Below are 16,221 nucleotides of genomic sequence, written 5' to 3' on the forward strand. Positions count from 1 at the left end.
TTGAAGCCCCTCATGATTTATTGTCCGGAATAGTTCAGGAGAACTTTACTGACACATGGCATGCACTGTTATCCGCCAACATGACACACATGCTCTTTTAAGTAGAGTTGGCCAGCCAACATTAATGGTTACAAACCACTGATGGTCAACACTATTAAATGGTTTTGCCAATAATGCTGGAGAACCATTGGGTTTTTCCACAGTCAATAGTACAGGGCTCCACACAGAGGCGTGCTCAGCTCATTATATTAAGGTGTGTACCTCTGGAAAAACATTTCTAGCTGTGAGTGGGGGTATCTACAAAAAGTCAGAGTGTGCTTCTACCATTATTTTACTCATTAACCCACTTCTCATCATTAAACCCAAGAATTCACATATTATGCCCGATAATTTGTTTTTCTGTGTGAAAGCGGAGTCTGACTGGGACTGGCAAAAAACAACCCGACACTTAAAAGACTGTGACGGTGCGCGCCAATAAAATTTAGGGCATGGCTTCGTGGGGAAGGGGCATGGACAAATAATAGTACCAATTCACATTACACCACACAATAGTGTTCATTCACTGTGTCAGCTAAAGCCTTTTAGATAAACTGCACTTGGATTACGCACACTGTATGCCACACACCATATTGCCCATTACACATTATGCCACACACACCATAATGCATATTACACATTATGCCCCAAACACTGTAATGTCCATTACACATTATGGCCCACACTGTAATGCCCATTACACATTATGCCACACACACCATAATGCATATTACACATTATGCCCCAAACACTGTAATGTCCATTACACATTATGGCCCACACTGTAATACCCATTACACATTATGCCACGCACCGTAATGCCCATTACACATTATGCCACACACCATAATGCCTATTACATATTTTACCACACACCATAATACCTATTACATATTATTCCACATAAGTGCAGCTTACCTACATGCTCATTGCCCAAACACTGCTTCAAAGAAATGCAGGGGCCTTCCTCCTCCGAGGAGAGGTGAGAAGCCATTCAAAAGGCAGAACATGTTCTATTGCATCCTCGAAGATGATAGGGGCAACATCACATCTAATTTTTAGCAGTTTTAATAAATTTTTCCCCACGAGCGGTGCAGGAAAGGGGAGGAAGAGGATGCATTGTCTCTCTCCTTATTCCTTTCACCATATGAGTGGTCAGTGGCAGGAGATCAGCCAGAGGGGCAAGGGTTACTCTGTAAAAGCGCCACCATGGGTAAAGGGAGCCTCTGGGAGGGGGCATGGCCAAAAATTAAAAACCACGAGAGGGAGAGAGAGGACAGGCTGCCGCTGCAGCTGTCTCTCTCCCCAGCTAAGCACATGGCACGGAGCTGCGTGTGCTGAGCTGGGGAGAGAGGCCATGCTGCTGCGGCTGCCTGTCATCTCTCTCCCAACTGCCCTGCAATGGGAGAGGGGAGCAGGACCCGGGCCACTCCAGCAGACCCAGGTCAGGGTAAAAAGTACCCCTTCACCCACTGGGCAGAGGGGAACCCATTTCCGCTGCCTCCATAATATTATATACAAAGATGTATAAGACCCAGAGTGATGCTTTCACACACACACAAAGCCTGGGAACATTGTATATTGAAGACATCTGAGTTACCACAAGAGGAAACGGGATACTGTAAGTGATAACCCAACACTCCTGCATCCACCGCTCTGACCACCCAGGGAAATGTTATTACTGTTGGGGAAAGATCGCTGTTAGCAGAAAAAATCCGAAGCGAATGGGATTTAAAGCCCACAAAGCCGGTTCCTTCTTTCCCTTAGATTTCCTCGCTGCGATTATCTCTGGATTTGTTCTTATGTGAAGTGAACAGGTGCTGTCAGCTCTTTCCCTGAGCAGAGGTGAAGGGATTACTGACCCCAGTACACAGGCTGTGCACGCCCCGTCCAGAGCACAGCAAATTCCTCAAACCCACAGTGCAGCATCTAAAAGGATCTCTTTCTAAGAATACTGTATTCCCTCGGCAGGCTGCCTGGAAATTCCTTCTCGGTGAAGTACGGAGGAGCTGTGCGATTTCCTTGCAGCGCATCATATGCCATAATGACTATTGTGTTAGCAGGAAGCCCAGAGAAGCTTTCCTAGAATCCCTGCATTCTGTACATAGACCTGTATTCCTAGAACTACAGCACACATAGAAATTACTGTAGAGGCAGCAAACAATGGAATCAAGGTTCTTGGTGTGAAGAAGTTAGAAAAGGGTCAGATATAAATCTATATATTTCTAAATTCCCTACAGGGAGCATATATGTGGGTGAGAACCTGGGATCCAGTGATAATCAAGCAGTATGGTTTAGTATCAAGGCCGGATCCAACTCGAGTCACACAAAAACTAAGGTGTTGGATTTTAGGAAGGCTGACTGCAAAAATGGGGAGATATACAGGGGTGGGGTCCTGGGGTGCACACCAATTGAGAGGTGCGACCCTGCGGAGACCTTTCAGTAGAACTGCATACAAAGTCAAAGGTGCAGGTGCACAAATTAAACTCCCAATTTAAAAATTTTGCAATAAAATTTTGCATTTTTAGCGAGGTTCTTCGCTTATTTATGGCCATAAGTAACGGCTTGCCCACCGCGTCCAGGTGATCTCATTAGTCGGGCAAGTCCCTAACATTTTGGGGGGTACAAATCTAGGGCATAGGGCACCCCAAAATGGTGCAGCCGAGTGACCCCAGGGCAACACAAGACCGAAAGAAATATATAGTGAAACAAAGTGAGGATAGGTTAGTGAGAGAGGCTGCTAAAGATAGCAGAGGTAAGTAAGTGAGAGGTAAAAAAATGAGAGATAAAGTAGTGAGAGGTGAAGTAGTGAGAGGTAAAGGTTAGAAATGAATTACATTGAAATAAAACACACAATAGGGATGAAAGTAAAAATGAAAATAAGTGTTAATTTGTGTTGCTCCTGAGGCCAAACAGCCACACCAGTCCAGGGGGGCCCACAACCCAGAAATGCACCCCCCCATATGATAATCCTTTAAACATTTGTGCAGGTCTCACCTTGCTCTGCATGCAGTCTAAGAAATGTCAGGAACCTAATTAAAACCAATATATAGGACAGGTGGGCGTGGGTGCTACCACCAGGCGCAGAAGGGGTCTCTGGCCTTCTAATGTGTATGGAAATACACGGCATTAGATATACAGGGGTGGGGTCCTGGGGTGCACACCAATTGAGAGGTGCGACCCTGCGGAGACCTTTCAGTAGAACTGCATACAAAGTCAAAGGTGCAGGTGCACAAATTAAACTCCCAATTTAAAAATTTTGCAATAAAATTTTGCATTTTTAGCGAGGTTCTTCGCTTATTTATGGCCATAAGTAACGGCTTGCCCACCGCGTCCAGGTGATCTCATTAGTCGGGCAAGTCCCTAACAATGAGGTCACCTGGACGCGGTGGGCAAGCCGTTACTTATGGCCATAAATAAGCGAAGAACCTCGCTAAAAATGCAAAATTTTATTGCAAAAATGGGGAGATGTTTAAGTGATTCATTAGCGGATTGGAGGAACTTGAAAGGAGTGCAGGAGAGGTGGAAAAAAATTAAAAAGTGCAATACTAAAGGCAACGGACCTTTGTATCAAAAGGGTTAAGAAAAGCACCAGGAAAAGGAAGCCAGTGTGGTTTACTAAAGAGGTATCAACTAGTGTAAAAGCAAAAAAGATGGCCTTTAGGACATACAAGCAGACTCAAAATAATAACGTCAAAGAAGTGTATCTTGCCAGACGCAAGGAGGCTAATGGTGTGTACACACTTGTACAATCATGACTATATTACAATTTAGACTATCTGCATACAATTTAGACTATATAGTGCAGATCTGCACTATATAGTCTATGCCAGGGGTAGGCAACTATTTTAGCTGGGGGGCCGCTTAAAAAAAACAGAAAATATTCGAGGGCCGCACACATAATATCTTGTATATACAATACAAATCACAAAAAAATGCTTTAAGATTTTTATCAAGAATATTTACTTTCCAGGATATAATATAAAAATATTATATATATAGTGCAGGTTTGTACCACAATACTGCGGCGGCACTCACAGGATTTAATTCTTTAAAAGTATGGTCTGCATTTTATTTAAAAAAATTAAGTCCTGTGAATGCCGCCGCAGTACTTCGGTATAAAACTGCGCTATATCTCGAGAATGCGCCAGAAGTCATTGCCATTTGCTGTGGAGTGCCGGCTCATGCAATTATATATATATATATATATATATATATATATATACACACTGTGTGGGTATATAGATATACTCACATACACACACTGTGGATGTGTGTATATATATATATATATATATATATATAGATATATAGATATTCATACATACACACACTGTGTGGGTGGGTATGTATGTGTATAAAAATATATATATATATGGTACTTGTTTCCTATCTGGGCGCCCACGATTTCAATCGCGGGTATCGGGGGTAAAATCGGGGCCATCGCGGGCATCGCGGCCGATAAAAAATCGGCTGCGATGGGCCAGACGCAATGCCCGCGATTTTCCCATAGAGAACAATGTTAAATGCCTCAATTTACCCGCGATGACCGCGATTTACCATAGGAAACAATGTTAAATGGATCAATTTCCCCAAATTATCATAGGGAACAATGGGAAATGGGGCAAAAACACCCCTGAACATAAAAATGTCCCCCCAAAAGTAGTTGACGCCACCCCGCCATCAACGTGAACCCGAAGCGTGGCGAGCGCAGCGAGCCCGCGAGGGGCAGCGGTACGCGTCCTCCGACCTTTTCATGCCCTACTATCCACTAGGGCGTGGAGTGAGAATAGAATAGTGTGGCGAGCGCAGCGAGCCACCGAGCCCGAAGCGTGGCGAGCGCAGCGAGCCCCGCGAGGGGACGCGGATACCTTCACAGGTGTCCGCGTCCCTTCGCGGGCTTCCCAGGTGTCTGCGTCGCCATGGACACCTGGGAAGCCCGCGAGGGGACGCGTATAACTGTGAAGGTATCCGCGTCCCCTCGCGGGGCTCGCTGCGCTTGCCATGCTTCGGGCTCGGTGGCTCGCTGCGCTCGCCACACTATTCTATTCTCACTCCACGCCCTAGTGGATAGTAGGGCATGAAAAGGTCGGAGGACGCGTACCGCCGCCCCTCGAGAGCTCGCTGCGCTCGCCACGCTTCGGGTTCACGTTGATGGCGGGGTGGCGTCAACTACTTTTGGGGGGACATTTTTATGTTCAGGGGTGTTTTTGCCCCATTTCCCATTGTTCCCTATGATAATTTGGGGAAATTGATCCATTTAACATTGTTTCCTATGGTAAATCGCGGTCATCGCGGGTCAATTGGGACATTTAACATTGGTCCCTATGTAAAATCGCGGTAATCGCGTCGGTCGCATCGCATGTCATTATAATGGCATACGATGTACCCGCGATGCCCGCGATGGGTGCCCAGATAGGAAACAAGTACCATATATATACACACACACACACACAGTGTGTATATTATATATATAATATATATTATATATATACACAACACTAATGCCAAAAAATTATTGCCTGTTAGCAGACGTTTTTCAGCCTCACATATTTGTCCGCCAAAACACTTTATGCAGGACTGTGCCTGATGCGCACAGAATACCTTTTCAGCATTGGGACACTCAGCCTGGGGACACGCTGACACTTTATGGAAGTACTACTGCCACCGCTGCCGCCGTTAATGCCCGTCTCCGTCTGTGCCTCCCGCACACAGTATTCCTGGAAGCGTGGGAGGGGACGCGGTGACGCGGCAGCGCCAACCAATGGTGCAGAGCCGGCTGCCGCGTCATCACGTCCCCTCCTACACTCCCAGTAATGCTGTGCGCGGCAGGCACAGACGGACTTTAACGGCGGCGGCGGCAGCAATATCAAAGTATTTTTTTTAAAACACACATTTAAATAAAGTAATGGCGCTCGCGGGCCGCATGTAATATTAAAATATGTTTGTTCGGCGGGCCAGACAAAAGCGTCTCGCGGGCCCCATCCGGCCCGCGGGCCGCCTGTTGCACACCTATGGTCTATGCAGTCAAGACTTTCTGGCTGCGATACGGGAGCGCGCATCGGGATCGCATCGGGATCGCAAGGGTTAAAACCTGTGCGATCTGCATGAGATCCAGATGAGATTTTGACTATATAGTCAAAATCTCATGCACATTGTACAAGTGTGTACACACCATAAGAAAGTGATCAGGCGTGCCAAGGCACAAGCTGAGGAGAAAATGTCTCAGTCAGTAGATAAAGGAAGCAAAACTTTTTTTAAGTATATAAGTGAAAGGAGAAAATGAAATGGAGAAATAATAAGACTTCGGACAGACACTGGGAATTTGGTGGAGGGAGACAAGGCAATTGCAGATCATCTAAATAATTATTTTTGCTCCGTATTCACTATAGAAGAAGGGAAGGGACCACAGTTAAGTTGCAAGGGCATTCATAAAAATAAGGTAGATGGAAGAACATTTACTAAGGAGAAAGTCCTAACAGAACTCTCAAGAATGAAAGTGGATAAATCAATGGGGCCAGACGGAATGCATCCAAGGATACTAAAAGAACTAAAAGATCTGCTGGTAGCTCCATTAACAGATTTATTCAACCAGTCACTAGTGTCACGATCCGAGCTCTCAGACAGACTTTCTTACCGGCTAAGTGCCTCCGCAGGTTCAGCTTGCGGTCCAGACGTCATCCCTGCCGGCGTTCTGTCTGCCGTGCGCCATCGCCGCTGCCAACCTCCAGTCTGCTCAGCGCTGCTGAGTCCGCGGCTGCGCGGCGCACCGCTCTCCTTGTCCCCAGTGTCAGTACCCAGTGCACGGCAATCCACCTGTCCGCCGCCATTGCTCCCAGTATCCAGCATGGTGTGCACAAACATACTTTCCCGCCATAGCCTGACATGGGGGCTGCCATGTTTTCCCAGTCACATGTCATTCCCGTCCAATCCTGTGTGATCTGATCTCCCAGTCATACCTGCCCGGCCAATCCTGGCCACCCAGTGGGTATAAGTATGCTGGGAGCTCTCAGATCAATGCTAGTGCTTCATTTGTCTCCTGTATATGGTCAGCTGTCCTTGTCTCCGTGCAAGTGTCTCTCTCTGCTGGTGTTGTCTTCCATGCTGCAGTGTATTCCAGGTTATTCCATCTCCTGTTGAAGTCCAGGTTATTCCATCACCTGTGAGCCTGCCTCGTCAGCCCAGCGATCCAGCCTAGCTCCAGGACTCTGGTCCTCCGATGCTCCAGCATCATCCGTCTCCGATGTTCCACCATCGATAGTCCGATACTCCGGACCCACAGTCAAGCTTCCGTCCGTCATTCCGGACCCACAGTCAAGCTCCTATCTTCCGTCCGTCATTCCGGACCCACAGTCTCCATATCCGTTATCCATCCGATGTTCCACCATCGATACTTCATTCATCATACCTGTAAAGTATTGCAATCTGCATGAACTGTCATTACTCCTGCATACTTTACTGCCTGTATCATTACAACCTTCTGCATAATAAATCTGGTTGTACTTTTACCTCTGACTACTTATTGGCTCTGGGTGCACTGTCGCGCAGTTCATGCGCAGGGGTCCTCTCCAACCTCCCCGGTTCAGGTACCGGTCCAGGTCCCCACCAGAGGTCTCAGTCTTGTCGACTGAGTCCCCTGGTGTGACAGTAAGCACTAGCCAAATGGATCCAGCCGCAAACCAAGCTTCTCCACCCAGCCCTGTACAGCAACTGGCTGTTCGCTTGGATCAGCAAGAGGCTGCGCAGAGCCAAGTGATTCATTGCCTGCAAGATCTGTCTTCCCGGCTGGATAAGTTACAGACCACTCTCAGTGGCCCTGAGCCTGTCAGAGAACTTCCAAGTCCCGTTCATCCTCCTGTAATGGCTGCTGCACCTCGCCTTCATCTGTCTGTCCCCACCAAGTATGATGGGAACCCCAAGACCTGTCGAGGCTTTCTCAATCAGTGTGAGATTCATTTCGAGCTGCAACCCAGTAACTTCCCTACTGAAAGGGTCAAGATTGCCTACATCATCTCCCTCCTGTGTGGAGCGGCACTAGAGTGGGCGTCTCCCTTATGGGAAAGATCTGATGCCATCCTGTCCAATTACAAGGACTTCGTGTCAACATTCCGGCGTATCTTCGATGAGCCTGGGCGATCAGCATCTGCCTCCACTGAACTCCTCCGTCTCAGACAAGGATCCCGCTCCGTCGGGCAATATCTGGTCCAGTTCCAGATTCTGGCGTCTGAACTCTCCTGGTGTGATGGGGCCTTATACGCAGCTTTCTGGCATGGCCTATCCGATCGTATCAAGGATGAACTCGCTACAAGAGACTTACCCTCAGGTCTAAGTGACCTTATTTCATTGTGTGTTAAAGTAGACCTACGCTTCCGAGAAAGGGCTATAGAACGTCACAAGAGCGCTCCAGTTAAAGTGCCAACTCCTCCGCCTTCTTTACCCACTGCTCCTGCGGTCCACTCCAAAGAAGAACCAATGGAGATAAACCGTTTCCGCTTGTCTCCAGGAGAATGTCGACGTCGACGGTTGGCACAGCTCTGCCTGTATTGTGCCGATCCTGCACATCAAATTTCTGCATGCCCAAAGCGTCAGGAAAACTCCTCCTCCTAGCCCGTCAAGGAGAGGGTAGGCTAGGAGTAATTAAGTCCTCTCCATCAGCAACCGATTGTGTCCTTCCAGTTTCCCTACAAGTTGGTCAGCATTTCAAGACTGTCTCCGCGCTTCTTGATTCCGGTGCCGCTGGCAACTTTGTTACTGCAGAACTGGTCCGCAAGTGGGGGTTGCCCACTGAAAGTCTTTCCAAGACTGTCTTCCTTACTGCTGTGGATGGCAGTAGGATTCCTGATGCGACAGTCTCCCGCAGAACTTTGCCACTTACAGTAAAAGTGGGAGTCCTGCACACTGAACTTTTGTCCTTCCTGGTTTTACCCCGAGCCACTCATGCTCTGGTTCTGGGTTTACCCTGGCTCCGTCTTCACAATCCTCGTCTTGATTGGAAGACATCTGAAATCCTTTCCTGGGATCCTTCCTGCTCCGGTACCTGTCTCCAAAAGGTACTCCCAGCTCGTCATTCTTCAGCCGATGCAGCAGACCTTCCGCCTCTTCCCTACCAAGAGTACTCAGATGTATTCAGCAAGTCTGGCGCTGATGTTCTACCTCCTCACAGACCGTGGGATTGCCCTATTGAACTTATCCCAGGCAAAGAACCACCCAGAGGTAGAACCTATCCTCTCTCTCTTCCAGAGACTCAAGCCATGACCAGTTACATCAAGGAAAATCTGGCAAAGGGATTCATCCGTCCTTCGACTTCTCCTGCTGGCGCAGGATTCTTCTTCGTCAAAAAAAAGGATGGAGGCCTACGTCCCTGCATTGATTATCGCGGCCTCAATGACATTACAGTAAAGAACCGATATCCGTTGCCTCTCATCACCGAGCTGTTTGACCGTGTCAGCGGTGCAACCATCTTTACAAAACTCGATCTGAGAGGTGCATACAATCTCATCCGCATACGAGAGGGCGACGAGTGGAAGACGGCGTTTAATACCAGAGACGGCCACTATGAGTACCTCGTCATGCCCTTTGGGCTCAGCAATGCCCCAGCCGTGTTCCAGCACTATGTCAATGAGATCTTTCGGGACATTCTGTACAGTCATGTAGTTGTATATCTCGATGACATTTTAATCTACGCCAATAACATCACAGAACATCGTTATTGGGTCAAAGAGGTTCTGTCCCGGCTGCGAGCTAATCATCTCTACTGTAAACTGGAGAAGTGTGTCTTCGAGGTGAAGTCTATACCCTTCCTAGGGTACATTGTCTCCGGTTCCGGTCTTCAAATGGATCCAGGAAAACTGCAGGCCATCCAAGATTGGCCAATTCCCTCTTCGCTGAAAGGTATTCAACGTTTCCTGGGTTTTGCCAATTATTACAGAAAATTCATTCGTAACTTCTCTTCTATTGTGGCTCCCATCACTGCCTTGACTAAAAAGGGGTCTAATCCAGCGAAGTGGCCGGCAGAAGCCATCGAAGCCTTCCATCTGTTGAAACAGAGGTTCACTTCCGCTCCTGTTTTAAGACAACCTGATACCACCTTGCCCTTTATTCTCGAGGTTGATGCCTCCTCCGTGGGTGTTGGGGCAGTCCTCTCGCAGAAAGCGCCCGATGGTCGTCTTCATCCCTGTGGGTTCTACTCCCGTAAGTTCCTGCCTGCAGAGCGTAACTATGCCATCGGTGACCAAGAGCTTCTCGCCATCAAGTTGGCTTTAGAAGAGTGGAGATATCTTCTAGAGGGCGCTGTTCATGAGATCACAATTATCACAGACCACAAGAATCTTCTGTATCTCAAGTCTGCTCAATGTTTAAATCCCCGTCAAGCCAGATGGACACTTTTCTTTTCCAGGTTCCGTTTCAAGCTGTCGTTCTGTCCAGGGACACAAAACCGAAAAGCTGATGCCCTTTCCCGCTCATGGGAGCAAGAAAGTGAGTCTAAGTCCACACATCAACACTTTATTATTGATCCAGTGGCATTCTCCGCAACGAGAGTTTCAAATCTCACGCCCCCTACAGGGAAAAGATATGTAAAGCCAGCTCTAAGAAAGAAGTTGCTCTGTTGGGCGCATTCTTCAAAATTCGCTGGCCATGCAGGCATTCAGAAAACTTACGAGTTTATCACCAGGTCCTACTGGTGGCCGTCCCTCAAACAGGATGTACAGGACTTTGTTTCCTCTTGTGCTAAATGTGCTCAGCACAAGACCAGTCGTCAGTCTCCTCCTGGGCAATTGATGCCACTGTCAGTGCCACATCGTCCTTGGACGCATATTTCTATGGACTTTGTAACTGATCTTCCAGAGTCTGACAAGTTCACCACCATCTGGGTGATTGTTGATCGGTTCACCAAGATGGCTCACTTCGTTCCCCTCACCGGTCTTCCGTCAGCTTCCAAGCTGTCCCAGCTCTTCATCAAAGAGATATTCAAGCTTCATGGACTGCCTCTCGAAATCATCTCCGATAGAGGAGTCCAATTCGTAGCCAAATTCTGGCGAAGCCTGTGCTCCCTGCTTCAAATCAAGCTAAAGTTTTCCACAGCCTACCACCCTCAAACCAATGGCCAAACGGAGAGGGTGAATCAGGACCTTGAAGCATTTCTCCGCACATATGTCTCTTCTTCCCAAGATGACTGGGCTCAACTCCTTCCATGGGCAGAGTTCTGCCATAATAACCAATATCATTCTTCATCTAATGTCACTCCATTCCTTGCCAATTATGGGTTTCATCCTCGAGTTCCTGACTTCACTCTGCAACCTGTGTCCTCTGTTCCAGCGGTCGACACGACCATCCGGCAATTCGTCAAATCCTGGAGGCTCATTCGTTCTTCACTTCTGAAGGCTTCAAGCAGGTACAAAAAATTTGCCGACAGGAAACGCAGAGCTGTGCCAGCCCTCCGTCCAGGAGATCGTGTCTGGTTGTCAACTAAGAACCTTCGATTGAGAGTGCCATCGATGAAGTTCGCTCCCCGATATATTGGTCCTTTCCCAGTTGAGCGAGTCGTCAATCCAGTAGCTTACAAGCTCAAGTTGCCGCCCTATTTGAAAGTGCCAGCTACATTCCACATTTCGCTGCTCAAGCCGCTGGTCTTGAATCGCTTTTATTCCAAGCTCCCCAAGGCTCCTAAGGTTTGCACCCAGCGTGGAACAGAATATGAGGTCAGTAAGATCTTGGACTCTCGCATCCGATATGGTCGTCTGCAATATCTGATCGATTGGAAGGGCTACGGCCCCGAAGAGCGATCATGGACCAATGCCATCGATGTCCATGCTCCCAGACTCATCCGGGCGTTCCACTCCAAGTTTCCCCGCAAGCCTAAAAGGTGTCCTGGGGCCACCCTTAAAGGGGGGGGTGCTGTCACGATCCGAGCTCTCAGACAGACTTTCTTACCGGCTAAGTGCCTCCGCAGGTTCAGCTTGCGGTCCAGACGTCATCCCTGCCGGCGTTCTGTCTGCCGTGCGCCATCGCCGCTGCCATCCTCCAGTCTGCTCAGCGCTGCTGAGTCCGCGGCTGCGCGGCGCACCGCTCTCCTTGTCCCCAGTGTCAGTACCCAGTGCACGGCAATCCACCTGTCCGCCGCCATTGCTCCCAGTATCCAGCATGGTGTGCACAAACATACTTTCCCGCCATAGCCTGACATGGGGGCTGCCATGTTTTCCCAGTCACATGTCATTCCCGTCCAATCCTGTGTGATCTGATCTCCCAGTCATACCTGCCCGGCCAATCCTGGCCACCCAGTGGGTATAAGTATGCTGGGAGCTCTCAGATCAATGCTAGTGCTTCAGTTGTCTCCTGTATATGGTCAGCTGTCCTTGTCTCCGTGCAAGTGTCTCTCTCTGCTGGTGTTGTCTTCCATGCTGCAGTGTATTCCAGGTTATTCCATCTCCTGTTGAAGTCCAGGTTATTCCATCACCTGTGAGCCTGCCTCGTCAGCCCAGCGATCCAGCCTAGCTCCAGGACTCTGGTCCTCCGATGCTCCAGCATCATCCGTCTCCGATGTTCCACCATCGATAGTCCGATACTCCGGACCCACAGTCAAGCTTCCGTCCGTCATTCCGGACCCACAGTCAAGCTCCTATCTTCCGTCCGTCATTCCGGACCCACAGTCTCCATATCCGTTATCCATCCGATGTTCCACCATCGATACTTCATTCATCATACCTGTAAAGTATTGCAATCTGCATGAACTGTCATTACTCCTGCATACTTTACTGCCTGTATCATTACAACCTTCTGCATAATAAATCTGGTTGTACTTTTACCTCTGACTACTTATTGGCTCTGGGTGCACTGTCGCGCAGTTCATGCGCAGGGGTCCTCTCCAACCTCCCCGGTTCAGGTACCGGTCCAGGTCCCCACCAGAGGTCTCAGTCTTGTCGACTGAGTCCCCTGGTGTGACAACTAGATACAGGTGCAGTTCCAGAGGACTGGAAAAGAGCAAATGTAGTTCCACTGCACAAAAGCGGAAGCAAGTAACTACAGACCAGTGAGCCTTACATCAGTAGTAGGGAAATTAATGGAAACACTATTAAAAGAAAGAATAGTTGAATATCTTAAATTAAACAATTTACAGGATCCAAAACAGCATGGTTTTACTGCAGGGATGTGGCATATCTAGACTTTAGTAATGCTGGCCACACATCAGAAAGATATCGTTCCAACCAGCCAACTTTTGGCTGGTTGGAATGATAATCTTTCTAGTGTGTGGGAGCAAACGATTATCAGCCGTTTGCTCCCACACGGCCAAAAACGCTGATAAACGTCCAAAAATGGTCGTTCCAACTAGCTGGGAAAAATCAAACCTGTTTGATTTTTCCCAGCTGATCGTGTTGATGTGTGGGGAAAGTTCCCCCAACTGCCCGATAAGTAGGCGGACACTGAACAGCAGTGTCCGCCTACTACATGTTCTTCCCTGCCAGCGGCTCGGGTGAGCGGGGGAGTTGATGACAGCAGCACGTCCCCTGCACCTTCCTAACCACTAAAAGCAGCACAAAGCCACATTCCCCTGGCAATCACAGATATCCCCTCCCCATTACCGGCAAAACCGCAGTCTCCGGCACCCATCCACATAGACCAGCACCCCTGCAATTGCCGGCAGCAAGGTCCAGGCGCCGCCGCTGTGCTGTAGCTGCCAGCTGAGTCCTGGAGAGCCTGCACAGTCTCTGCTCCTGCCAGGTACTGAGTCAGCTCACTGCTGCAGACCCCCCTAACCCCCACGATCAGTACACTCACCCCCCAACTATGCTCCCTGTCAGCACACCTGCCTATGCACTTCTCTGCTCTCTCTATCCTGTCCGAGACTATAGAGAGATAAGCCGGCGTGAACCCCAATGATTAAAACATAAGGGATGCATAAATAAAAATAAAGCACCACTTATCTGTAATTAAAAAAAACAGCTGTAATTTTCTATGCTGAAATAAAGGAGAGACAAGCGGGGGTCTCTGAGCTACATGCGGTGACAGGTAGCTACTGGAGTCTAAATAAACAGAGATATTATTCCCATAGAAACTGTGATAAAACCACTATAGCCCAAGAAATAAAACATAAGGAATACAAAAAATATAAGATCATATCTTTGATAATAGACTGTTTGTTAAACACATGAGCGGCACACAGGAGCCGACATTAACATACTAGCAAGGACAAGTGGTCAGCTAAACATATAAATACTAATGCAGCATTGGAACGTATAGGCTAGAACGCGGACATAATAGATGCATGTGTTGAATTTTTAATAAATTATTTAAAAAGGATAAAAACAAAAAGGTAAATAAGGCATACTTAACTAAAGCCGATCAGAAGAGAACTATCAAACTGAATATAACAACTGGCACACAGCCCAGACTGAACTGACACAGTATCGAAGTAACCCTGCCCGTATAACAGAAGTGACTGTAACAGCAACATAGTAACACTATTTCATTATCAAAGAATTGAAAGGAAACATTACAGAAATTACAAACGCAGCAACGTCTATTACCAGCCTACTCTGGAGAAACATCTTTTGGAATAAGGGGTACAAAATAAGCATAATAAAAATATAACAAATTAATAACAGAAGTAGTAAGTTAAAGTGATATCTAGCAAATAAGTGTCAGATCATCCTATACCTCTTACATTTTTAAAACAATTTTTCTACTTTTTATCACACTATATAAAACTCTACTATTATTAAAGTAGTGTATTGTTACATTCAATGCCCGCCCACTTCCGTGACATCAGATGTTGGACAGAAGTTGGCTGGACTAAAAAAAAAAAAAAAAAGTTTTCTGGTTGGAAGAAAAGTTGGTTAGATGTGTGGGGAACTGTTTTAGTTGGACTGTCAAGTTGGATGGTTGGAGGTTTGAAGGGTTTTAAAAAAGTTGGTCAGAAGTTGGTCTGATGTGTGGCCAGCATAAGGCATTTGACACTGTCCCACATCGCAGACTGCTAAATAAACTTGAAAGTGTGGGATTGGATTATAAAACAATTAAATGGATAAGAACCTGGTTACAGGATAGGAAACAGACAGTTGTAGTAAATGGAGTGCATTCTATGGAGGGACATGTTACCAATGGAGTACCCCAGGGATCTGTACTTGGACCAGTGCTCTTTAATATCTTTGTTAGTGACATTGCAAATGGTATTGAAAGGAAAGTATGCCTTTTTGCAGATGAATAGACACACCATGAAATGACTGATGATCTAGGTAAACTTGAGAATTGGTCAAGAGCATGGCAACTACAGTTTAATGCAAAAAAATTCTAAATTATACACTTGGGACTCAAAAACCCAAAAGCTCAATATAGTATCAAGGGTACTATAATGGAAACTACTGAGGAGGAAAGAGATCTAGGAGTCACTATTTCAAGTGACTTAAAGGCAGGGAGGCAATGTAACAAAGCAATGAGGAAGGCTAGTCAGATGCTTGGTTGCATAGGGAGTGGAATCAGTAGCAGAAAAAAATATGTAATAATGCCACTTTATAGGTCATTGGTACGGCCTCATCTGGAATACTGTGTCCAGTTCTGGAGACCATATCTTCAGAAGGATATAAATACATTACAGGGTGTACAAAGAAGGGCAACTAAAATGGTGCATGGCCTACATCACAAAACTTACCTTGAAAGACTAAAAGATCTTAACATGTATAGTTTGGAGCAGAGAAGGGAAAGGGGGACATGATAGAAATCTTCAAATATATCAAGGGTTTTAACATAGTACAGGAGAGAAATTTTCTTCAAAGGAAAAGACTAATAGAACACGAGGACATGCACTGAAACTGGAGGGAGGTAGGTTCAGGGGAAATGTTAGAAAAAATGACTTCACAGAAATAGGAGCGAGCGGTGACTAGCCAGGAGAGACCATAAACTATTAGTCTGGGCTCCCAAAGCCAGGAGGTGTGCCCCATTGTCTTGCTGGTATTAGGAAGGGGGCGAGAAGATAGCAGGGAGGAAAGTAGGGGGAAGGTAAGATAGAGCTATTGGGAGCAGGCCCCTCCCCGGGGGCGTATACCCATACTTAAGAACAGGACAGGTATAGGGGAGGATCAAAAATAGCAACTGGTGATGCACAAAGGATTGTCCCACCCACCCTTGGACGAAGAAGGAGCAACATCCAAGAAGCATCTAGTTACAGCAGAGATTGTCTTAACGTGGCGGAAG

General features: G+C 47.2%; 1 long non-coding RNA gene across 1 annotated transcript in view; it reads right to left on the reverse strand.

Annotated features, from left to right (window-relative positions):
• Window positions 1-1,972, reverse strand: part of LOC146079772 (uncharacterized) — a 6,216-nt gene extending 4,244 nt beyond the window's left edge. Inside the window, exon 1 of the long non-coding RNA XR_014474747.1 lies at window positions 1,899-1,972. This is a non-coding gene — a long non-coding RNA (uncharacterized LOC146079772). The remainder of the gene's footprint in view (window positions 1-1,898) is intronic.
• Window positions 1,973-16,221: the final 14,249 nt, after the last annotated feature.

Source organism: Crinia signifera, chromosome 5 (genome assembly GCF_055691185.1).
Source record: "Crinia signifera chromosome 5, ASM5569118v1, whole genome shotgun sequence".
In the NCBI taxonomy this organism is placed as follows: domain Eukaryota; kingdom Metazoa; phylum Chordata; class Amphibia; order Anura; family Myobatrachidae; genus Crinia; species Crinia signifera.